General features: G+C 38.7%; 1 long non-coding RNA gene across 1 annotated transcript; it reads left to right on the top strand.

The window, feature by feature from the left end:
- LOC309646604 lies at positions 1-25,051 on the top strand. The gene is made up of 2 exons (XR_014255459.1): positions 1-20,945; positions 21,883-25,051. It is a non-coding gene; the product is annotated as an uncharacterized lncRNA (long non-coding RNA).
- The last annotated feature ends 361 nt before the right edge of the window (positions 25,052-25,412 follow it).

Raw genomic sequence — 25,412 nt, 5'->3', positions numbered from 1 at the left:
AAGGAAAGGATGGAAGGAAGGAAGGGAGAGGGAGGTAATTAGATGTGGTATCAGGCCTCCCCTGAGGCCAGCTTCACCTCTGCCACTGCTGGAGTGTAGATAAACACTGAGCCAATAAACTTCCCTCTGGCTTACGATGATTCAGGTTTCTGTCACTGCTAACAGAAAGAGTCTTGACTGATCCAATATTTATTCAGTACCATCTTTTAAACCGAGGTGAGAGGTGAGATTTGTATTATTCTCTTTTACCCGCTGCCTTCTTATTGCTTAGAAAGCAGTTCTTTTTGGTCCGGGCTAGGTACACAAGGGACAAGATCCCTTAGCATACGTTTCTTTGAGGAATCTTCTCTCTTCTCTTCCCTATAATGTTCTTTTTTTTTTCCCCCTTAAAGTTTCTTTGCTTTCTGGGATGCCCTCTGTATTTTGTACCTGAAGTTTCAGTTTCTGGTGGGTAGGAGGGATGGATGTTTAAAATGAATAGTGAGCAGAAATCAGCATGTTTTCCTTCTCCCAACTATGCTGTACTGGTTTGAGTGTAGGGTGACCCACTATTCTTTTTCTCAGCTGAGCCCTAATACTAGTGAGTAAAAGCTTGCCCTGGAATCTTGGCGTATCATGTTCTGTCATTCTGAGTTTAAAATGCAGATATAAGCTTTCATGGTTTTTTTTGCATGTTGTCTTGGGATATTAATGGAAATTTGGGAAAAGGTGAGCCAAGTGGTGCTCAGACCCTTCCTTGTTCAATGGGAAGCCTGACGACTTGGTCTTTTAACATATGAGTGATTCCCTTTGTCTATTGGATTTGCAAGTCTTAGAAACATTATTAGCCTTCAAGTGGTGTTTCTTTTTATGGAAACCCAAATAAGTGAAGTTTTCTTTGATGGTGAAATGTCAGTTGTCTTAAGGGAATAAAGGAGAGATATTTCTGGAGAAAGAGCCAGCCTAATATCTCCCAAGGGACAGTATATAGTCAGTCTATTAACTCTGTGGATTTAGCCCTGCTTCCAAAAGGTCAGAGAGCAGAGTACAGAGGAATAATATTTGAGGACACTCTGGAAGTCGGGACACACACCTCAGCAACGGAAAGCTTGTGGAAACCTTCCCCAAACTAGACTCGGAGGGTTCCCTCCATGTTTGCTTCTTAGATGCTCTTTGCCAGTTAGCGACCTTCCATGACAGAGCTAGTTGGGGAGGCAAGTTACGGTCAGATAGAGGCCAAGAGGCTGGGAGAAAAGTCGTGGAAGAGGTAACTTGCTCTTGGGATATTTATATTTGGGGTCTTAACATACTTTCTCCCCAGAAGTTCTTGGCTTCATAAATTGAACCTCCCAGTAAGACAATATTCTTACCTGAATTTAGAATTGTTGGAGGGGCATTGTCTATGTTTTACACCGTATTTCTGTAAGTGTCCTATATACCTCCCTAAAAGGAGCAAATGGACTTATGTATGGGCAAAGGAGCCTACAGATGGTGTTCTTAGAGCTCAGCTAGGCAGAGTGAACAGTGAAAACCGCCTCTGAAAACCTGCTGACATCACACCAACCACAGGGCTCTGAGAATCACGCTAAAATTCCACCCATGGTCTTAAAACTCATAAAGAAAAAAACAATGTCATAAAATTTGAAGTCAGAATAGTTGTGATAAGTGCTGAAATATTTCTCCCATTATATTCTGTCAGAAAAATCTGCTTTTCATAATGGACATTTAGTTCATTGCCCTGCTGCTGGCTGGCTCCCTTTGTCTTTATAACATTAGGAATCTCTTTTATTTATGCTCAGAAAGATGATCCTTGAAGAGCAGATTTCTAAACGAACAATATTTATACTCTGTCGAATTCAGGACATGGAAGAACGCACAGTAAACTTTTACTCTTTGTTTGTTCTCCTTGTTTCCATATACCTTTCAACTGGAGGGGGAGAATATGACATAGTGATTAATAATCTATGTAGAACTTCTTAAAATTTTGAACATATGTGCATAAAATACATCAAGTGGTAATTAAATTCAGGTCAGCAAGACGGAAACCTTCACAGACCTCTAAAATAATTATAGGTAAATTTACTAGGGAATTTTGAATATAAGTTTTAATTGGTTTAGTAATATTTCCAGTCACTATTTATTATGTAACTTAAACATTATACATTGTACCTGGCTGATGCTTTTTAAAGCTATTATTAATATGATTTATTTATTAAAGAAAGTGAGAAAACTGTACTGTTAATCTTCATGACTCAGTCATAAATCTTTACCATTTTGCAATAAAATTCTTTTCAAGTAACGCTGAATATACTTTTCATGATATTTCATTCTCTTGGGTTTTGGCCACTCCACGTTCTTAAGGTTATGAAATATGTCCCCAAATGAACCAAATGTTCTTTAGACTCTGAAATAGAATGTCTCATGAAAATGTGTGCACGTGTGTGTGTGTGTGTTTTCTGCTATATCTCGAGAGATTATTTTTTCAAACAGTATAGATGCTAACGATTTTCAATTATTTATTTAATCATTTGTTTAATCCGAGCAGAGTTCTATGAAGAGTTAGCCCTGGACAAAATAACTGTGAGCAAATCAAACTCTTAGAATGTGCTTCCTCAGTCTTTGTGTACTTTCAAACATCCAGCAACCTATATTATGGGCTGGCTTTAATTTATTTGGTAAAACTTTTGAAAATAATACAGAGGAAAATGGATAAGTATTCTCTGCACTCAGAGTTAACAACGGAGCAATACAAAAAATACAACACATGGGAAAAAAACATAATATATATTTAAAGAAAGCATATATACACATGCAAAAGAATTCAAGAAATTTCACTAAGATTATTCATATTTAAATATTATTTTATGTAGAAATAAACACAGAATTTCAGCATTACCTACTGTTTGAGCTACCTCCTCATAGATGTTTGATATACATTCAGTTGTTAATAGCAGTGAACCACAGGCTGGATCGATACATGTTTGTGTATACTTATTTCCTTTATACAGTGCATATCATTTGAAGTACTTAAGATTCATAATGGATTCTCACCACTTCAAAGAGGTGAAATTTTAATTAGAAATACGTGGCACGTCTTAATACATGTTAACAAGAAAAATCTTTTTTAGTTCTCCAGAATGTATTGACTTCTATAATACTTACTGATAAATATGTATTGACCAAACTTTAAGGAATAGGTTCTTTCATTCATTTAAAAGTATTTACAGACAGCTTATTATGTGCCAGACATTCTTCTGGGTGCGGATGACACACGAGTGAACGAAACAAACATCTCTGCCTCTGTAGGGCCATCATTCAAGCGTGGGGAAGGGGACGTGAAACCAAATAAACAGTAATGTGGTCATTTGAGGGGGCAGGTGCTATGGGGAGGCATAGAGCAGGGGAGGAGGACAGAAAGGCCCGGGGGCAAGGCCATCAAGACTTGAAGGAAGTGAGGGAGCTGCCCAGGTGGTTTCCAGCCCAAGAGCTTCCTGGACAGAGGGTACAGCAAGAGTCAGGGCCAAACGGCAGGAGTGCCATGTTCAAGGTCCATCGAGGGCAGAGCCACAGGAGCATGAGACATGGGGGCAGAGAACTGGACACCAGGTCAGGAAGGTAAGTGGGGTGGGGAGGCAGCCCAGGAGGCATGGGGCCTCATAGGCCAGGGGAAGACCCTTGGCTTTTTTTCTGAATGAGACGGGAAGGCTTGGGAAGGCTTCCAGCAGAAGAGAGACACGATGATGATCTGACCTGCATTTTAATAGAATCACTCTGGATTGGCTTCTTCTTTTTTCTTTAAAAACATTTTTTAATTAAAAATTTTTTTTTAATATTTATTTTTATGTATATTAAATATTAAAATATTTTATATATGAAATATATTATATATTTATTGCTAGATCATAAGTTAGTTTTTTAAATCTTTTTTTACAGCCTAAAAATATACAATTTTTATTTTTATTTATTTTTATTTTTATTTTTATTATTCCTTTTATGTGTATATATATATATATTTTAAAGGCTTTTATTTATTTATTTTTATTTTTTTCAGCCGTGCCATGAGGCTTGTGGGATCTTAGTTCCTCGACCAGGGATCGAACACGGGTCCCTGGCAGTGAGAGCGCCAAGCTCTGAAGATTCCTTGATATGGTTGTTCACAATCATTTACAAAAATAAAGCAAATGCAACATCTCGCTTTATTAGAGTGCAGTACATTCTGTGACATTCTGCATATGCTCAATCAAGCACAAATGACCATCTCTCTCCAGTCACAAGTTCCCTTTATGAGAAATGTGAGCGATTTATTACTGACTCAGAGTCATCAGAATCTGTGGTCCATTAAAAAATGAGTTTCAAGCCCTTTCTGGTGGGAATTAAAAAATAGGAAACTCGAGATGGGAAATAGAATAAGAAATAATAGGAATAACAAAACAGGAAAAGTGGGGCTTCCCTGGTGGTGCAGTGGTTAAGAATCCGCCTGCCAATGCAGGGGACACGGGTTCGAGCCCTGGTCTGGGAGGATCCCACATGCCGCGGAGCAACTAGGCCCGTGAGCCACAACTACTGAGCCTGCGCGTCTGGAGCCTGTGCTCCGCAACAAGAGAGGCCGCGATAGTGAGAGGCCCGCGCACCGCGATGAAGAGTGGCCCCCACTCGCCGCAACTAGAGAAAGCCCTCGCACAGAAACGAAGACCCAACACAGCCAAAAATAAATAAATAAATAAATAATTTTAAAAAAAGTCTTTCTAAAAGAAAAAAAAAAAACAAGAAAAGTAAGGAAGCATCTGGAGGATATTTGCCTCCTACCCCTTGAAATGCTGTTACCTCTGCTCTATCATTTCTGCGGATTCTTCCTCCCTGGCCTCAATAGGTTTTTTTTTTTAACAGCTTTATTGAGATGTAATTCACACACCATACAATTCACCAATTTAAAGTGTATAATTCAATGAATGTTGTTTAGTGTAGTCACAGAGTTGTCTGGCCTGATTTTTCACTACCCCACCACCCCACTCAGTCCTTTTCTTTAACCCAAATTCTCCAAACCTGTTCCAACTCTGTTCTTTCTCCTGCTCAGTTAATAGTATAGTGCACACTGTTAATCAAGCTAAGAAGTGCAGGTTAAACAGATGGCACGTTTCTCCTCTTGCCCAGTGAGAAAAATCCAGTTGATTCTGCCTCTGAAGTATCTCTCAAATCTCTCCCCTGGATCCCACTCACAACCAAGACTTGTTTCAGGCCTCCCTGTGTTCTCGGGCAGATTGATATGAAGGCTCCCAGATGATTTCCCACCAGTGGACCCTTCCCTGTTTTCATTGACTCATGTCCTGGCCTCACCAAACCCAAATCTCTTCATCTTTCTCTTGTGTCTTCTGGTGACTATGAGGTCAGTCTAGACTCTTGCTGATTACCTGGGACCTTCACCACCTGGCTTCAAACCACTCTTCTTGTCCCATTTCCATCCCCTTTTCTGGTCACACATCCTTAAAATTCCACCTCACTTTTGAACCACTAGGCCTCCGTGTACTTATGTACACGGGCTCTTTTGTACATATTTATCTTTGCACCATGATTGTCCCTTTCCTCTCTTCTCTTTTCTCTCTTCCCTGCCCGGGGAATTCTTCCTTACCCTTTGTATACCAAGCATGACATCAGCTTGGTGAAACCGTTCCTGAATACCCAAGACTGTTTCCAGATCCCTCAACCTGCCACTGCACAAACTTCTTTTTCTGCGTGGGTGTAAAATTGCAACAATCTGGTTCATGTCTCTTTCAACTGCTGGAGGAAGTTCTTTAAGACCAGGGACTGCCCTGACAGACTCAGTACACCCCGCCATTCTGAATTCATAGCAGGGCTCGATATGTGATGCTGAGGGAACGAAAGTCAGTATCCTCCCCAAGTTCATCTTCAAATCAATGAATGTCACATTTCTCAGGAACTGGCCGGGCGACATCTTTGGTGTGGTGTAGTTTGGGATTTTTATCTCTATGCTGATTTCTCTTTTTTTCTCACTTTTTTTTTTTTTTTGACCACGCCGTACAGCTCGAGGGATCTTAGTTCACCAACCAGGGATCAAACCCGGGCCCTCAGCAGTGAGAGTGTCGAGTCCTAACCACTGGACTGCCAGGGAATTCCGTTTTCTCACTTCTTCAGTATTTAAGAATATTCTTCCCATTAGGCAGAAAGGGAGGCATCTGGTCTCTTTTTCAGACTGAGATAGTTTAGAAATAGCCGGGTAGCGGTGAAGCAACGTGCCTCTTCCTTGGGCTCTAAGCTCCATAGAGCCCTACCTCCATCAGTGACTGCAGGCAGCCTCCTAAATTCTGTTGCAGAATCATGATGTGTCTCAAGTGTCCTTGACTCTATAAGGGCTTGGTTCAGCTTAAATACACAGAGATCATTTAGGACTGATCCTCACCATTAAATGCTTATAAACTCCGGTTATGGTCTGGGAGGCTGTGGAATTAATAACATCTCCAACAGAAGACAGGTGTGTGTGAGGTATCAGCTCTGCATGAGGTGACACTTGTTGGCTGGAACTATACCTATTGGAGTAGTGACATTTGGAAGTCTCTTGCAAAATGTATGCAGATCTGATTTTTAGTGTCTCCAGAATGATGTTTATTGGAAATGATGGCATAAGACATCACTGTCTTGTTCCTGATTGCTAATATTTGATCATGACCTATAATATTTGTTGTAAATTTTTAGTATATATTCTCTTCTATTTCTAATTTAAAAGTTTAAATTTTTTACCATAGATAGGTTTTGAGTTCTATCAAAAATTTTCTGAATCTATTGAAAATATTATCTGTTCTTATTCTCTTAATCTACTAATAAGCTGAAATATTTGAATAGATTTTCTAATATTAAACCAACCTTCCATTCCTGAAATATAGCACTTTGATATGATCTATTAGATGTTCACGGCTATTGCTTGGATTCATCTGGCCGATGGATATTTCTGTGTCTATGTACATGAGTGGATTGGCTGATAATTTAATTTTTATTTGCTCTTCTTATTTTAGCATCAAGGTAATTTTAGTCTTATCAAATGAGCTTCAGAGCACACCCTTTTTTTTTCTTGTTTAGACTATTTGGTAGAAAACTGAAATAGTTAAGAAAACAACCAAGTTTGATGTTTTCTTTGTGGGAAGATAGTTAAATACCTATTCAATTTCTTTAAATATTACAGGGCTGTTTAGGTTGTGTATTTCTCCTTTAGCCAATTTTTTTAGTGATCTTTTCCACAATGTATTTATTTTATCCAAGTTTTAAATTAAATAGGTTCAAAGTCATCCATATTATCCTCTTACTATCTTTTTAATCTTTGATGTTGTATCCCCTTTTTACATTGTTAAAATATTTCTGTGTGTGTGTGTGCACCATCACTTTTTCTCTTGAACGATTTTTCAGCAGACATCTTTGTCTATTTTATTATAGTCTTTTCAAAAAAAACCCCAATTTTTGGCTATGCTGATCTTCATTATATAATTGCTGTCTTTGATTTCTGCTCTTATTTTTATCATCTCATTACTTTCATTTTCTTTGGATCAATTCTTCTTGTTTTCCTCTGTCTTACCTTTGACAATTAGCTCATTAAATTTCAACCTTTCTCTTTGCCTAAGAAAAGAATTTATGGCTATAAATTTCTCCTTAAGTACTGTTGAAGTTATATCCTACAAGTTTCAATATATAGTATTTTTGTTCAGTTCTAGGTATTTTCTAATTCCCCCTGCTATATAATAAATTAATTATTTAATATTTTCTTCTCATAGACATATCCTGTAACTCATATGATACTGAACATGGTGAATATTTATAAATTCCCCATGTGGAAAAGAAATATATATATATATTCTCTAAAAGTTGGGTAAATCTTTCTAATTATATCCATTAAATAAAACATTTTTCCTAACTTGTAAACTAAACTGCTTACTCCTTTAAGTGATAAGACGCCATATTCTCTATGAATTCTTTTCACTTCTTAGAGCTGTGTTTCTCTATGAGTTTTCCCTCGACTAACTGCACCAGAATCTCCAGGGTTTTTATTAAATATTCAGATATATGGGACCTACCTCCCAGAGATTCTGATTCAATAGGTCTAGGATTCTAGGACAGTAATCTGCATTTTAACATGATTCTTAAGGTCTGAGAATCAAGGTTATAGAAACTAGTCAACTGGAAGTTGGCTATATAATACTGTTAACCCCTAATATTTTCTCCTTGTTTGATTAACCTCTTTTATTCATCAAAACAGTAAGATTTTCTTCCTCAAGAGTACTTTATTAACTACATTAAAGTTTTTTAAAGACAAAAGTAATTATAAAATGAACCATGAGAGTATAATTTCCTATGGCATGTAACTGAGGTTCAGAATCGCTTTTTCTCATAATACCTTTAGTCTGATTCAGGACCTATTTCTTTTAGTCTTATGGATTTCTTTTTTTTTCCTTAGTGAGATTCTCCTGTTTTAAAAAGTGGCAAAGAATGCTAAATTTTCATTTATACTTGTTTATTTGAACTCATATTAATTTTAGTCTGGATCATGGCATTTAGTACTACATTATTCTCTATTTTGTACACATTAGTTTTCATCTGCTTAAACAAATTGTATATTATTTGAGATTAGGAGCTGTCTTTTATGTATATTTGTATCTTCACACCAACATCTAGTGTGATGTGGGCAGGTAATGCCAATAGTGAATAATGCTTTTAAGTTGATAGTTTCCAAAAGTTACGAATTTTTTTCTACATCCTTTTGTCAAGTTAATGAATTTCAGCATCTGCTTCAAAAGTAAGAAGTAAGTATTTTAAATCCATAAGTGTTTTCACAAAGTCTACTACTGAAGTATTAATTTTTCTTTCTCTTATGATATAATCTAAGGAAAAATACAGTAAATGCATTTATATACTATAATAATAATAAACAACATTTGTAAACACTTTTTAATTTACAAACTATTTCTGTGTTTTTAATCCATTTAGTCATAATGACAATCCTGTGAATATTTACCTCTATTTATATTGGAGAAATGGTTCAGAGGTTTAAGAGCAAACAGATATCAAGTTTTTTGTCTACATTGCAATTATACATGAACATAAAAGTCTGATCAGACAAATGCATTTAGTAGAGTAAGTGTTAATAAGAATACAAAACAGCTAAAAGAGAAAACTGAATTTATTACTCTTGCTGGGCAAGAAAGACCTGCATTTGGAAGCACCACTCACCAATATAGGAGCAGATCGTACACATACCATGTTGGGTGAATGAACAGGGTGTTGACTAGTTCTAATAGAAGTGGGAAAATTACGATGGGACCTATCAGAGAAGGAAAAGAATTTCATTGTCCCCAGACTGAAGCGAGGCTGTGTCACCATGCTCACCATTCTGATTCGTCCCAGCCTACAGCTTATTTATTTTGTTTTTGTAGTCCCTGATATGGTTTTAAACACAAAGTTCTCAAGGTCTTTAACTTTAAAGAATAAGGCTTTTCAGTATAGGTCCTTGAAGCAGACATGACTGAATAGAACAGGGCTTATTAGTGTGCTACTCTAAGACTCATTAACCAGAAGTTTCTACACATTTACATAGCATATACATGTGCCTATACTATCTTGCCCTTAAGTGCAGTAACTTTATTAAAGTATTAAGGAATCACTGAATATACTGTTGAAGAACAGACATCAAACAATAATGACCCACAAAAGCAAGTTACTTTTTGTTTCTCAGGTTGTAAATGAGAGTAGATATTCACAAGTGCATGCTTGTGCCTATTGTTATTCTTTGATTTAACCTACCACTATTGGATCTGCATGGTGGTGGAGTTATAATAAGCTATTTAGGAAACTCTCTACAACCGTGTCTGAATTCAGAATATGGCGAGGCCCATCTTGGAGGTCATTCAGCCCACTTGGAGGTCACTCGTCATTTCCCCATTTCCTAGGGACAGTTCTGAAATGGAAAAATTTGTAACGACCCTTCCCAAGCTGAACTTTAGCTATAGATCAGGGAATCACAGAAGCTCCAAAATTGCACTGAGCTACACAAAGTTTCCTGAGAAAGGTTTGTAAGTTCAAGCTGACATCTGCAGAGTATGTGTACAGTATCCACGTATGAGATCGGATTTAGGACATATCCCTATATTTGAATTCCAAAATTTCACCAGACTATATAAATGACTCGTCAGGTTGAAAAACATTACTAGGTAGATATTAATCAGGCTGTGTTTTTGGCATCCATTTAAAAAATTGCATCATCTTTAAATGCATCAAATTTGAGATTTGTGAAAAGTGACTCTGGAGAGGAATTTAAAACTTTAACCTCACCACAACATGCTTGGTTTGTAAGAGGAAGTCTCATGACTCACTTTGTCATTATCTACTTTTGGTAGGTTTGGAAATGACATTCAGATATGAAAATCAAGATTAAGTCCAGAGAATGCATTATTACCCAGGGAAACTTCTTTTTTCTTTATGTAGAAATATTGATTTGAAGGTCAGCACAATAACAATCATATAAATGAAGTTAGGCATTGCAATCTGATACTTCAGTTTTTACCCAAGAGTGTTCTCCTGAATTTAATGTTGTGTCATAGACCACTAAAAATATTTTCATAAGTGGATTCTTCTTAGCTAAGAACCAGTACATCAACATTTCTACAAAGAAATCCCTTGAAAATATTTTTTTTTCTGTTATTTGAGTGTAACTCAAGATATCTCAACTTATTTTTCTTTTCCACTAAATGATTGAAATGAAAACAGAAGAGGAGTGTATGTTTAACTCACTGATATTTCTAGTGAATAGCAATTATTAGCATCATTAAGCAAAGTGACAAACTTTGTAAGCAAGCAAATTATTGTATTACCTAGTCTATCTAATTAAGAAATCCAAATTATTTTTTTAAATGGCCTGATTTGAGACAAAAGAATTTGTCACTTCTGTAAGTGAAAATTCATGAATTTGGTTCAACGCAATTTTGGAGACGTCTGCTGAGAATAAGAGCTCTGACTTGAAAATTTTCCAAGTTCCACTGTGCCTGAATTGCTTCCTTGGGGTGAGGAAGTTATTACTAGATGCATTCCTGAGGATGTAGGATAGATGATACTCCCTCAGAACTTTCCAAGTCCTAAATCGTGAGTCCAAGGGGGGTAGGGATTTGGCCAAGGGGGTGTGTGTAGAGGGGGATGATTCTATGTGCAGATAAACTTGCACAGAAGCTACCCGTTCTGCTCGGGGACAAGATTGAGTTTGTCTCTCTCGACGTTCACTGAAAGCTCCTTGCACCAGAATGAGCTTCAGAAGCAGCCTTGGTTTCTGGAGAGAAAATTGGAGCCATGATCTCTCTGTTCATGGGGTGGATGAGAAAGGAAGGGGGAGGAATCCAATGTCCTTGTCTCCTGGCCGAGTCTGGAGGAAGCATGGTGAGCTCCTTAGGGTACTTGTGAGAAAGAGACTCCGAAACACTGAGGGAAATGTATAATGACTAAATAATGTAGGAACAAAATACAGTAAGTCCCCTACATACGAACCTTCAAGATGCCAACTTTCAAAGATTCGAACGTGCATTTGGTTCCAGAAAGGAACCAGAACCTGTGCCATCGACGTCAGGCGTGAGTGAAATTGCAGCTTGCCCTCCATCTCCTATTGCTGACGATCCTTCAGCTCTACCTTCTCCCACCTCCTCTCCCTCCTCCAGTCAGTAACTCTTCCTGCCTGTTCACTCGATGCCAGCCCCTGGATGCCAGCTGTTATACTGTGCTACTGTACTTTCCAAGGTACTGTACTATAAGATTAAAAATGTTTTCTTTATTTTTTGTGTTTGTATCTTTATGTATTATTTGTGTGAAAAATATTATAAACCTATTACAGTACAGTACGATATAGCCGATTGTGTTAGCTGGGTACCTAGGCTAACACTGTTGGACTTAGGAACATATTGGACTTACAAACGCACTCTTGGGACGGAACTCGTTTGTATGTAGGGGACTTACTGTAATTTAGACTTGGGATGGAGATGGGCAGAGGAGGAATCAAAGGGCAAGAAGAAGGAAAAGAGAGAGAAAGAGAAATGCAGGAGAAAACCCTGAATGGCTGTTTCAGCTCATGCCCTTATAAACTAAGATTTGACTCTCAAAAAAAGTTTCACTTCAAGTAAGGAAGAAAAAGGAAGGAGAGAATCAGAGAATCTGGAGAACAATTTGAATCAAGTTTCAAATTTATGTACCTTCCTCCTCCTCCCCCAGCCTTTATCTTAAATTCAACTGGAATGAAACCTTTCTTTGATGAGTTTTTCCAGAATTAAGTACTTTTAAAAACGGTAGATTCAAGAGAGTTGCAAAGGTCTGGGATTCATCAACTGGAGATCTAAGAATGTGGGGTTTTATTTTGTTTTCCTTTGTTTTTAAGTTTCCACAAACAACTCTCTTCCACTTTTGAGTTTGGATTGTATACAAAGAGGTGCAAAACATTATAGTAAGGGTTTTTCCACTAATTCTTCTATCTTGGTGGAAAATAGGAAATCTTAGAAAGTTAGGAGGAAAAAGGGGCAGATTTAAGCTCCCTGCCATAACTTAGTTTCCACTTTTACAGACCAAACTTTGAGAAGATGTTTGGAGGAAGGAGTCCAGTAAACGGCCAGCCTGGAAAGTTTTCATATTTCCAAAATAGGTGGAAACCTGGGTAGACAGTGGTTTGCTTTCTCCCCTGTGTTAAAAATTGCATCCATGAACCAAAGCACGTACTTGCTGAGCAGGCATCTCTGACCTACTAGAAGGTACTGTGAACTCAAGGTGGGTCCCACATGAGCCAGTGCCCCCTTCTGTGTCTACTCCATGTAGCACTTAGAGTTCCAGGGGAAATTCAGTACCACCGGAATTCACCCAGGCTCCTGCTGGCAAAAGTGCTCAACTGGGTTGACTGGTACAAAAGCAGAACCAAGAAATTCTCAGTGAGCAGGGTCGCCAGCTGTTTCCAAAAGTTAGGCCCTGAGACAGACTGTCACCAGAGTCCTGAGGCTCTTTAACCATATCTAACCTTTCCCTTCCTAATAACGGATGCCAATAAATCCCACAATAACTACTTATTATACACTCAGAATGAAGACATAAACTTGATGAAAATGAAAATGATGCATTTAAGTTGTCAACCTATCAAGCCTATTTGTCTCATTAGTTTGATGAACAAATTCAAATATTCTTCAGTTTTTTTCAGGAATACACAAATTATAGTATTTCAAAAGCACAATTTTATTTTTATTTCTCAGGGAAGACTGCTGGAGAACACCTTACTGTATTTTACCCACCCCCACCTCCACCCCGCATAAATAGATTTGACCAAAATAGAAAAGTTGGTAATACATATATTTTGATTTTGATTTTACTTTCATGTAATGACATTGTAATCGATCTTGAGAACAACCTTATTGTGAGCCTGCTTTACAGAAATACTAAGAAAACATTTTGGTCAACAATAATGCATTAAAAATTTGTTTTTGAATTTTAAAATTTATATGAGTCTGTATTTCTCTCCTTTTTAGAATAAATGAATTTCCTGTTCTGGAGTAAATGAAGATCATGACTTGACAATATTTTGTTTAGTTACTAAAGCCATAGATTGCAGGCAAAATGGCAGTTTTCAGAAGAATGAGTAGCTCCTTCAATCTTATACTTAATTAAGAATTTAGGCGGGTAATCTCATTGATCCCACTTAATGACCGTGTGTCCCTTCTGTGCAGACAAAAGAGCACTGAACTGAAAGGGAAGAACTCACCCCAGGTCTCAAAGAGTTCTAGTTCGCAACTGTTTCACTTAACGACTCCTACTCTTGACTGTTATACCGATAATAGACAGGGAATGTTAAAAAGCCTGCCCTTTAAGTGAAATAGGACATAACAAGGGAAAGAGGAAAGGTTTGTATTTTTCAAACCTTCGGATTATTTTGTATCTCTCTCCCATTAACCCTCTGTTCAGCCCTGAACACTCATTCAGGGAGATTACCCCGTGCAGGGCTCAAGGGTTTATTTCTCCACCAAAGACCCCCCTTCATCCTTCACAGATGCTCTTATCAAATATTGAATATGACAGTGACCTTGCTAGGTCTGCGGCATTTCCAACACCACAGATTTCCCCATTAGAATTGAATCAGTTTTTATCGTTTTCTATAAGAACTAAAGTAACTGAAAATTATTTAGCAACTGATCTATATGCAACTCCATGAGTCCTACAGAGATGACTGTATTTCCTTGTCTTCCTTCTACACAAAAGTAAACATTTAGAGTCAGGAAGGCGGAACACTACATTGGAGGAGACACGGAATCCTTATAACCACGCCCTCCAGTTGAGCACGTGTCTGGTCACGTCTCAGGCCCCTGGACCAGAGTCTCCGCAGCCCAGGGCTCATCATAGCTGTCAGTCCTGTCTGCACCAGTGGCTCGGGTGCCGCCAGGACTCTGTGCCCTCCGTGGGGCCCCCTGCACATCCCGAGAGCTGAAGCACAGCGGGGCAGGGGTGCAAGTCTCCTGACTACATTCTCTGAAAGTGGCACCTTTTCAGCGATTCTTTGAGATGATTTGTTGACATCGTGGTTAAAAGACTATGATTAAAAAAACCCAACATTAGAGGAAGCACTGCGGAGCAAGATGGTAAGACACACGGGACCCTTTGCCAGCTTGCTGCCTCCTGTCTGGCTGGTTTCCTGGTGTGTTAGAGGTTTACTTCCTCTGCCTGGGAATTCACCCGTTGTCCCCTGATTCAATTTATCAGGTCTGTCACCCCCGCCCAGGGGAGCCTCTTGTGCTGTACAGGACGGGCTAGATACTTTCTTTATCTTCTCTTGGAGGAGGCACAAGCCCCAGGGCTGTGATGTAAACGCACGCTGCTCTTCCTGCCTGAGGAATGAAAGGGGAAAAAAAGAAGATTTCAAGGAGTGAAGGGACCAGGAAGAGGGAACCGCACAAGTGATCCTCCCCGCATTGGGGGTGGGGGGAGCCCTGTTACCGGCAGGAAGTGGGCTCAGGGCCAGGGAAGGGCAACAGCCCTGCTCTGGGAGGGGGTTGTCATGGCAGCCAGGGACCCCCTCCAGGGACCGCTCCCTGCCTGGGTCTTACAGGGAAGGAGGGCCTGCCGACACAGGGCAGACACCTGAAATTTGGAGTGGGAAGAGGAAAGACACCTGGCAAAGACCGCACCTGAATCAGGCTTCTCTGAGCCCTTCTTCCCCTGGGTCATCTTGGGACCAAGAGCAAGAATCCTGCTAAGTCCGTTTAGCGAGAATCGCTACCCTCGGTATGTGATCAAATTCCTCATCCTCCAGGTCCCCCAGATGATATGTGATCTCAGTTTAGCCAGAATCCCCCTCACTCTTGATGTTTTGTCTTAGTAATTCTCACCCTGCTTCTTGGCTGTAAATCCTCACTTTTCCTTGTTGTCTTTGGAGTTGAGCCTAGTTTTATACTGAGATTTCTTTTCCCCCATTGCAATAGTTCTTGAGTAAAATCTTTTTTTTTTTACCGCTTTAATTCCCACCCATCTCTAGCTTTTCATTGATACACTCTGTAGAGCTATAAAACTAGGTGGAGGACAATAGTTAAGAAAGAGAGCATTGATGGAGAAAGTTCTAAATGATTCTCAAGAAGCAGCAGGCCAGGCAGTACGTATGGATGAATCTAAAGTGAATCTAACACTTCAATTCAATTCACCAGATATGAAGGGCTGCTGTGCTCAGGCACCTGAACTAGAGTTTCTACAGGTGGATTAAGGAGATTAAGAGATGAATAAGCCTGTCCTTGCTCTCATGAGAAGATAAGAAAATTACTCTGGGGGATGAGAAAAACACATACATGGCTTTTCCTTTTTTAATGAATAGATACCATTTTTATTTTAATCTTTTTTTATCACTAACATTATATATAATAGTGTAAATGCTAGATTACACAGAAGAGCAAAATAAAGGGAGTAAAAATCACCCATAATTCCACCACCTAAGTATGTACTTCTGGATTTTTTTCTATTTCTGTTATGTACACTTTTAAGAAATCAGCTTTACTGAGGTATAATTTACATACAATAAAATACACCCATTCTAGGTGTACAGTTCTGACAAGTATATTCAACTGTGTTATTTCCATCATTATTAGGTCTAGGAACATTTCCATCTTGCCCCACCTGTACTGCAAACCTTAGGAATGCACTGATCTGCTTTCTGTTCCTATACACTGCTTTCACCTTTCTAGAATTTCATTTCATAAAATGAGGTTATACAGCATTCACTCTTTTGTGTCTGACTACTCTTGCTGAGCCTAATTACTTTAGCTTCATCCATGTTGCTGCATTTATCCGTTGTTCTTTGTTTTCACTGCCAAATAGCATTCTGTTGCGTAAGTACACCATAATTTGTTTATGCATTTAGGTATTATTGAACAATTTTGGTTATTATAATGAGCTGCTGAACATTCAAGGACAAATCTTTGTGGGAACATACATTTTCATTTCTTTGGGTAAATACCTAGGAATTGAGTTGCTGAGTCATGGTGAGTATATGTCAAACTTTTTAAGGAACTTCCAAACTGTTTGCAAAGTGTTTGTACCACTCTGTAGTCCTAACAGAAATGTACAACTGTCCTAATGGCTCCACATCTTTGTCAACACTTGACAGAGTCACTCTTTTAAATTTTAGCCATTTTAGTGGGTGTGTAGTGGTATCTCTTTGTGACTTTAATTTGGATTATCCTGATGACTAATGATGCTGAATGACAAACACCTTGGTTTTAACCAACACTCTGTCTTGGTTTGCCATCTGCTTCTTTTAGACTAGCTTCCATGAAAAACACTGCTATAATACCCAGAGAACCATAAAGTTAGAGTTTCTGAAAATCATGAAAAATATTTTTAATCATTTTAGTTAGTACCCATGATGTCAGCAAAGCATTTGACAATGTTTCTAATGACATAAATGCAGATAAGATGGAATCACAGAGTCTCGGAATTGGAAGAGATAATTTCCAATGGGTAACATTTGCGTAAACAAAGGTATTCAGATTTTTCTACTGCAGGAATTTTCAAAATCTTTCATGTGCTAACATATTGGTAATCTCCAAGAGGGAGAACTTAGTAAACGATATTTTACAAACTTGTAGCATTAATCCTTTTTTTCTTCCACAAGTCTAATATTCCTTAGAACCCATTTTGTGAGTTCCGAGAATCCCTTAGAATTCCACGTTCCTTAGAATCCAATGCACAGGGTTAGGGAAACCTGTACCCAAATATGTTTCTACAGTGATTCTTTTGTGTTTGAATGTTATCACTGCTTAAATGCAAAGCGAAAGGGGATTTCTTATCTCTTGAGACTATACATTCAGTTTAAGGTCAGCATTAAATTTTAAGTGTTTACCTTATATAATTGATATGTATAATCTAAAAACCATGCAGTTAAGTAGACTTATTGCTTGTTGTCTAATTGTCCTGGTTAATTAATCAATGTCAGCCGACAGGGAGGTTAGTGCCTCACTTAATGGGATTAGATCCAGTCTTGTCATATTTAATATGTTTTATCAATAACTTAAAGCAGGGGTTGGCAAACTTCATCTTAAAGGGCCAAAGAGTAAGTATTTTAGGCTTTACAAATCATATGCTCTCTGTTGCAACTGTTCAACTCTGCCATAAACAATATGTAGACAAATGAGCTCCCATGAAACTATTTACAAAAACAGGCAGCAGGCCAGGTTTGGGCCATGGCTGTAGTTTCCCAACCCATGACTTAAATGAAGACAAAGAACATAGCTCTCAGATGTGCAGATAACACACATTTATGAGGGATACATATTACTTTCATCTAGTAGAGTGCTGGATACACATAAAATAGTAGCTCTCTTTATTGTTATTGTCATTTCTACCACATGATTGAGTTTCCAAATTACCTTTAAATGGTGAAAAATGAGCAAAAAAACACAAGGCTAAAATTTGAAAGTATACATGCCTACTTTTTTTTTTTTTTCAGGGAATAGATTGGAACATATGAAATATGGAAAAACTTGTAATGAGAGAAGTTCATATGACAAAGCATATGGGTAGTTTCCAGTTAAGATGGTGAATGAGACACACGTGTTTATCCATGCACCTTGCCAAATCCCTAATAAATTGGATTATTAAAAAAAAATACACGTATACTGTCAAGGGCAAAGAAAAGGGAGAGAAGATAACTGGAAGCTAGAAAGTAGATGGATGAATTGTTACTGGTCTAGCAGACTTAAGAAAGCTGAATCTCAGCTGGCTGTGGGAAAGCTGGGAAGCACCTGATTCATGTTGGACAAAATCCCCAAAGCTGAGGATTGACAGCACCAAGTATCCCTGGAAGATGGCTGAGAGGGGAGCTAGAAACTGAAAGACTCCACGGAAGTGTTTTTAAGAAATTGGCACTCCCAGTTTCCCCTCCTGTTTTGGGAGAGACTGGATGTTAGTATCTGGGGTGGGTAAACTCGTGAGTCTCTGGCTGAACTGGAGGACTCCTGGTAGAGCTGAAAGCTGGTGTTCTGTATTGAAAACAGGGGGATTATGTGACAGTGTGCACACATTGACACTGAGACCCCCTTACCACCAAGCTTTCTTCCCCCCGCTAGACCTAGGATGCTGGCCTCTTCGCTCTAGGCATGATGCTGAAAACTGGGACTCTGTGCACGGGTGCCGAATTGAATCTCGGAGACAGAGTTTTGGGTGAAGTAGAAAAGAATAGCTTTATTGCTCTGCCAGGCAAAGAGGGACACAGCGAGCTCGAGCTCTTGCCCTCAAAAACTGTGCTTCCCAGTGCAGGAGAATTTGGTGAGGAGTTTTATAGCAATGGTTCAAGGGCAGGTTTGCTGCTAAGATTAGGGTGTGTGCAGAGCCTGCGCTCCTTTAATCTGGCCGCAGGTGATCTTCTCTGGAATGAAGAATGCTGACATCTTCCACTGTTGGGGATTTTAATTCTGTAAAGCGCTCAAAGATATTGTTATGTGTATCCCTTGAGGGGGAACCAGGACTCTGCCCTAAGGCTGCACCATTGTTTTTGGCTGCTCCTCCCTTGTCTCTGTATCCCCTCCCTTCCCTGATTAGAGGCGGTTCAAATCTGCCCTTTGGGATTCAGGGAAGGTCACGGAGGCTGGAGTCCATTCCCTACATACAAGAAATGGGGAACACGGCAAGTCTTCCGTGCCCAGGAGCCCCACAGGGTCCTGCTTGGTTTCAGGCAGAGATTAGAAAATTCTTCTCTGTCAAGCCAAATAACTCCAGGAAAAAAGATCTAAAGGTAGGAACATTGGAGATTCTCCAGCTAATTGGCTCAGCCGGATGACCTCACAGTGACACCCATAATTGACAAGCCCTTTTCTCTTTTGTAGAGTTTCCAATCAGCTTTTTGGTATCCAGCCAAGAATAACAGAAAATAAGAGATCAAAACAAGGGGGGAGAAAGAAAAGCAATTTGGAAGAAACAGAGACAATACAAAAGGAAGGTAATAATAAAAATAAAAAAGAAACTATTATCAGAGAGATAAGGGAAGCTATTTCATTGATGAGCTAGGAACAGGGTAATACCAAAAAAAAAAAAAAAAAAAAAGCATTCACAGATCAAAATAAGTGCTCTTGGAAATTAAAAATGTAATAGCAGAAATGGAAACCTCAGTAGAATGATTGGGAGATAAATTTGAACAAAGCTCTCAGAAAGCAGAGCAAAAGACAAAGTATGGAAAATGGATAGAAAAGATAAGAAAATTAAGGCTCTTCCAGAAGTTTCAACATCTGGATAAGAGAGGACTCAGGAGGAAAGAAGTATGAAAATGGAGGTGACAAAATTATTAAAGAAAGAATTCAAGACATTTCCAAAACTGAAGAACTCAAGACTACCTGTAAAAATTCAAGAATCTAACTGGTATCGGACTTTGCAACACTGGAAACTGGAAGACAGGGAGCAACGTTTTCCAAATTCTGAGAGAAAATGATTCCAGCTTAGAGTTCTGTACTTACAGAAATCATCAATTAAGTGAAAAGGTAGCACAAAGACTTCTGGGACTTTTGAAATAGCGAAAGAAATGACTTTCCATGCAGCTCTGCTTAGGAAGCTACAAAGGAACGTGTTCCACCAAAATATGGGAGGAAACATTTCAAGAAGGAGGACATCACAGGATGCAGGACACAGGTCAACACAAGAGGGAAGTGAAAGGAATACCCAGGATGACAAAAGAGGTCTGAGTGAGGAGCCAGGTCTGATGAGAGACAGTCAGGAGCTCTGGGAAAGATTTCTTAAAAAAAAAAATTGTTAACCTGATCAATAGAGAATGTATTGAATGAACTGAGAGGAGGTTTATATAACTGGGGATGAGTCTGGGGTTTGTACAACGGAGGAAGATAAGAACATTGAAAACCAAGCAAATAAACGGAGACAATTACTAACGCCAAGGCAAACAAAAGGTTTTCAGTGATAAATACTTTGTGACTCAGCTGTGTTGCATTCTTGTCATGATGATGTAAACACTAAATATTTATAAGCTAAGTTGTGATCTTGTGAAGTTGGGAGGGCAGGAATGTGCATGTGTGTAATAGTGAAAAGAGATCAATCTTTACCTCCTGTAGTGGGAAATCAATAGATAATGCTTCAGGCTACAAGATGAAGCCATATCCACCTGTTGTTTAGAACAGGGAGGCATGTACTACAAGAATCAGCAGAAAGGTTTGAAATTGTTGCATCTGGGAAGTGGAAAATAGGGGAAGAGAGGAGCCTGGCGCTTGCTTTTCTCCTACCAAGGCTTTGACGAGACTACTTGACTCTTTATGCTGTTAAATAACTTTGATTTTAAAAACCTAAATTAAAAAAGGTGTGGTTTGAATTCAGCTGATCTTGCATTTCACTTGACTATTCCCATTTCTTTTCTCACACAGTGTCCTATAGCTGCTTCTACAAACACTGTGCAAAACTGGCTGCACATGGAATCTATGTAGGAGGTAAGTCACCAGGATCCACAACACATTTAGAGTGTTATGTCCACGAGGTCCATTATATTTTTATTTTTCATAATACTTGTATTACAAAATTGTACTGTGCACACATCATTTTAGAATAATCTAAAAGCAGAGATGGAAAAGAGGAAGAAAATAAAAATAAACCATATTAAACCTCTGAGAGATGATCTTAATATTTCATTGAAGTCCTTTTCAGATTTTCTAAAAATGTAATTATACAGGTTTGTATCTTATTTCTTTATATTTAGCAAAAAAAAAAATCATAACTGTTTTTCTATCAATACATACATATGTCATAAATAACTCAATCTAACTTTGGGTATTTAATTTACTCTGGGCCTTTTTTTTTTTTTTTTTTTTTGCCTATTATAATCATTACTGCATTAAACATACATTGAGCTAGATTTTGTGCATCTTCTTAATTATTTGCTTGGGACAATTTTCTAGAAAGTGAATTGTTCAGTCAAAATATATGCATCCACATTTTTAGAGAAAAATGCTAATAACTGGACACAAATGTGAAATATACATTCAGAAAAATGCATACAACGTATATGCACAATTATTTTTTCTTTTTTTAACATCTTTATTAGAGTATAATTGCTTTACAATGGTGTGTCAGTTTCTGCTTTATAACAAAGTGAATCAGTTATACATATACATATGTCCCCATATCTCTTCCCTCTTGCATCTCCCTCCCTCCCACCCTCCCTATCCCACCCCTCTAGGTGGTCACAAAGCACAGAACTGATCTCCCTGTGCTATGCGGCTGCTTCCCACTAGCTATCTGTTTTACGTTTGGTAGTGTATATATGTCCATGCAACTCTCTCACTTTGTCCCAGCTTACCCTTCCCCCTCCCCATATCCTCAAGTCCATTCTCTAGTAGGTCTGCATCTTTATTCCTGTCTTGCCCTTAGGTTCTTCTGACCCTCAGAATGGGAGAAAATATTTGCAAATGAAGCAACTGACAAAGGATTAATCTCCAAAACATACAAGCAACTCATGCAGCTCAATATCAAGAAAACAAACAACCCAATCCAAAAATGGGCAGAAGACCTAAATAGACAGTTCTCCAAAGAAGATATACAGATTGCCAACAAACATATGAAAGAATGCTCAACATCATTAGTCATTAGAGAAATGCAAATCAAAACTACAATGATATATCATCTCACACCGGTCAGAATGGCCATCATCAAAAAATCTACAAACAATAAATGCTGGAGAGGGTGTGGAGAAAAGGGAATCCTCTTGCACTGTTGGTGGGAATGTAAATTGATACAGCCACTATGGAGAACAGTATGGAGGTTCCTTAAAAAACTAAAAATAGAACTACCATACAACCCAGCAATCCCACTACTGGGCATGTACCCTGAGAAAACCATAGGTCAAAAAGAGTCATGTACCAAAATGTTCATTGCAGCTCTATTTACAATAGCCAGGACATGGAAGCAACCTAAGTGTCCATCAACAGATGAATGGATAAAGAAGATGTGGCACATATATACAATGGAATATTACTCAGCCATAAAAAGGAATGAAACTGAGTTATTTGTAGTGAGGTGGATGGACCTAGAGACTGTCATACAGAGTGAAGTAAGTCAGAAAGAGAAAAACAAATACCGTGTGCTAACACATATATATGGAATCTAAAAAAAAAAAAAAAGTATATGCACAATTAATGAAACTGTAAGGTGAATATCATGAAATCACCACTAGAGTCAGGAAATAGAGCACTGTTGAGGGGAATTCCCTGGCAGTCCAGTGGTTAGGGACTCCCCAATTCCACTGCTGGGGGCACAGGTTTGACCCCTGGTTGGGGACCTAAGATCCCACAAGCTGCACAACATGGTCAAAACCAAAACAAACAAGCAAACAAAAAAAATACTGCTGATACTCTAAAACATTCCCTAAACCCAACCCCATGGCCTTCCCTATTCACCCCTCATTCTGTCTCAAGAATTAAGCACTATAGTGACTTTTATAATAATTGTTAACTGGCTTTTCTTTATAATAATAATATCTATATATGCAACTGTAAACAAGATAGATTTTTAATTTATAAGAATGGAAATATACTATATTCTTTTGAGCCTTCCTTATTTTACTGAGTATTCTGTTTTTTAAATGTCAATCATATTTTTGACTGTAACTGTAGGTCACTTATTTCATTATTTGAATAAGTTTTTAAAAGAGGGGCATTCACAAAATAAAGAGCATACAGAAATTAATAAAATGGATAAGATGAATGTAAACCGTTTCACATGAAGAAATGATAAAGTTTAAATAAACCGTGTAGGGGAACAGGAGACCTCTTCATATAGGTGAACTACTGTGTAAAAGAAAATGCATGAATGCATTCTCATAAGGTCCTGTAGAAATGACAGTCAGATTCCAGTTAAATATAAGAATGACGTTTCTACCCTGTTTGAGAAAAGCGTCTTCGGAACTTGTGTATAAATCAGCGATGTTTAGAAGATGGCTGCTCGTCTACTGATGCTGGGCTTCAGCTACAACATTTCCAGCCACCAGCCAACCCTGCTCGCTTCAGACTGGACCCCGCAGTCTGAATTGGCTCTGGCCAATCTATCCTATTACCGTTCTGAAATCAGTGGTTTTTGTATTCTGACAGACTCCCTGGGTTTGTCTCAAGTCTGAAGTCAAGGGAACATTCTGTCAGCAACCAAGGACCTCTGTTCAGTCCCGAATGGTTTCCCTCCAATTCCAGGGCTTATCCCCATATTTTTTGTGCTCCTAAGTGTTCCTAACTGTATAGTTATGCCACCCCCTAGATTGTCTTGTTGAATATATTACGCAGTGTTAAGTACATTGCACCCTTAAAGCTGTTTTTCCATTTTATCTTTATTTCAAAAATCTGAACATGTGGCTAGCATGTACTTGAGTTCATTCTTGGTGAAATTTAAATGATAATAAAATAGTATACCCATAAAAAAAAAAAAAGAATAATGTTTCTAACAATTCAAGTCATCTAAACGAGAAATATGTTGCTTTAGGGATCACGAATTTCCTGTTCTGGAAGTGTTTGTGCAGAGGCCAGAGGATGGATGGGGGATGGAAGTTACAGATGGGACCCCGGCCTTGGGTGGAAATTGGATTAGATGATTACAAAGACCACTTTCAACTTCAAAACTCTCCACCTCTGTGACCTCTTCAGGTATTGGAGGTGACCTTAAAGACCTGGTAACCCAGTGTACACAGAGAACCTATTATCCAAAGGATTGGGGAGCAGCTGTTTTCAATTTCCACTGTTGACAGGCCAAGAGGAAATGGCCTTTGGTTGCGGCAGTGGAAATGTCAGAGGAGAGGAAACGTGAACACTGAGAGTCTGATGCAGTAGGGTAACTGGGGAGAAAGATCGACACTGTCTTTCTGGAATGCTCTAGGCATACAACACCTAGAGGCTATGTGCCATCAACTCACCAAGATCTTTCCCTGTAAACATCACTGTGCTGTATGTAAAACCTGAAGCAAAATTTAATCATCATGTTGAAATTATTTTTATAGACAGTTTTATTGATAGTAAAAAATCCCAGATATTAATACACATATTCATATATTTCATATCATTCAATTCAATTGGTATATTTACACATCATAAAGGGATATTATAGAAGGTAATCCACCCACTGGTAAAAGCATCTTTTTATTAGAATTATAACTAAATTCCTAGTTTCAATGTATTTGTTGTTAACAGATACCATAGCTAGTAAGTTGGAAAATATGTGGAGTAAAAAAATGAAAACACGGGAGTTCCCTGGTGGCGCAGTGGTTAAGAATCCGCCTGCCAATGTAGGAGACACGGGTTCGAGCCCTGGTCCAGGAAGATCCCACGTGCCGTGGAGCAACTAAGTCTGTGAGCCACAACTACTGAGCCTGTGCTCTAGAGCCTGCGAGCCACAACTACTGAGCCCACATGCCTAGAGCCCGTGCGCCACAACAAGAGAAGCCACCGCAATGAGAAGCCTGCGCACCGCAACGAAGAGTAGCCCCCGCTCACGGCAACTAGAGAAAGCCTGCGCGCAGCAATGAAGACCCAATGCAGCCAAAAATAAATAAATAAATAAATTTATTAAAAAAAAAAATGAAAACACATGAGCGTTCTTAACTTGTGGTCAAGGAAACATTTTCATGTTTACACTTTGAGGGTCAACAAGGTGTGGCTGGCAGAATTCTAAAGATACCCCCAGGACTCCTGTCCTCCAGTTATTCAATCAAATGCTAATTGAGATGCTGCTGAGTGACTTTTCATATGGAGTTAAGGTAATTTATCAGTTAACCTTAAAATAGGGAGATTATCCCGGATTATGGTTTTGGGCCCAGTGTAATCCCATGAGACCTTAAATGACAAAAAGGAAAGCAGAGCGTCAGAATGAGGATGTACAGGCGGAGGTCAGAGAGATTCCATGTGGGAGAGGGACACTTGCTG

Source organism: Balaenoptera physalus, assembly GCF_965194825.1.
Source record: "Balaenoptera physalus genome assembly, chromosome: 17".
In the NCBI taxonomy this organism is placed as follows: domain Eukaryota; kingdom Metazoa; phylum Chordata; class Mammalia; order Artiodactyla; family Balaenopteridae; genus Balaenoptera; species Balaenoptera physalus.
Note: the sequence above shows the minus strand (reverse complement) of the source record. Positions and strands in the feature narration are given on the sequence as shown.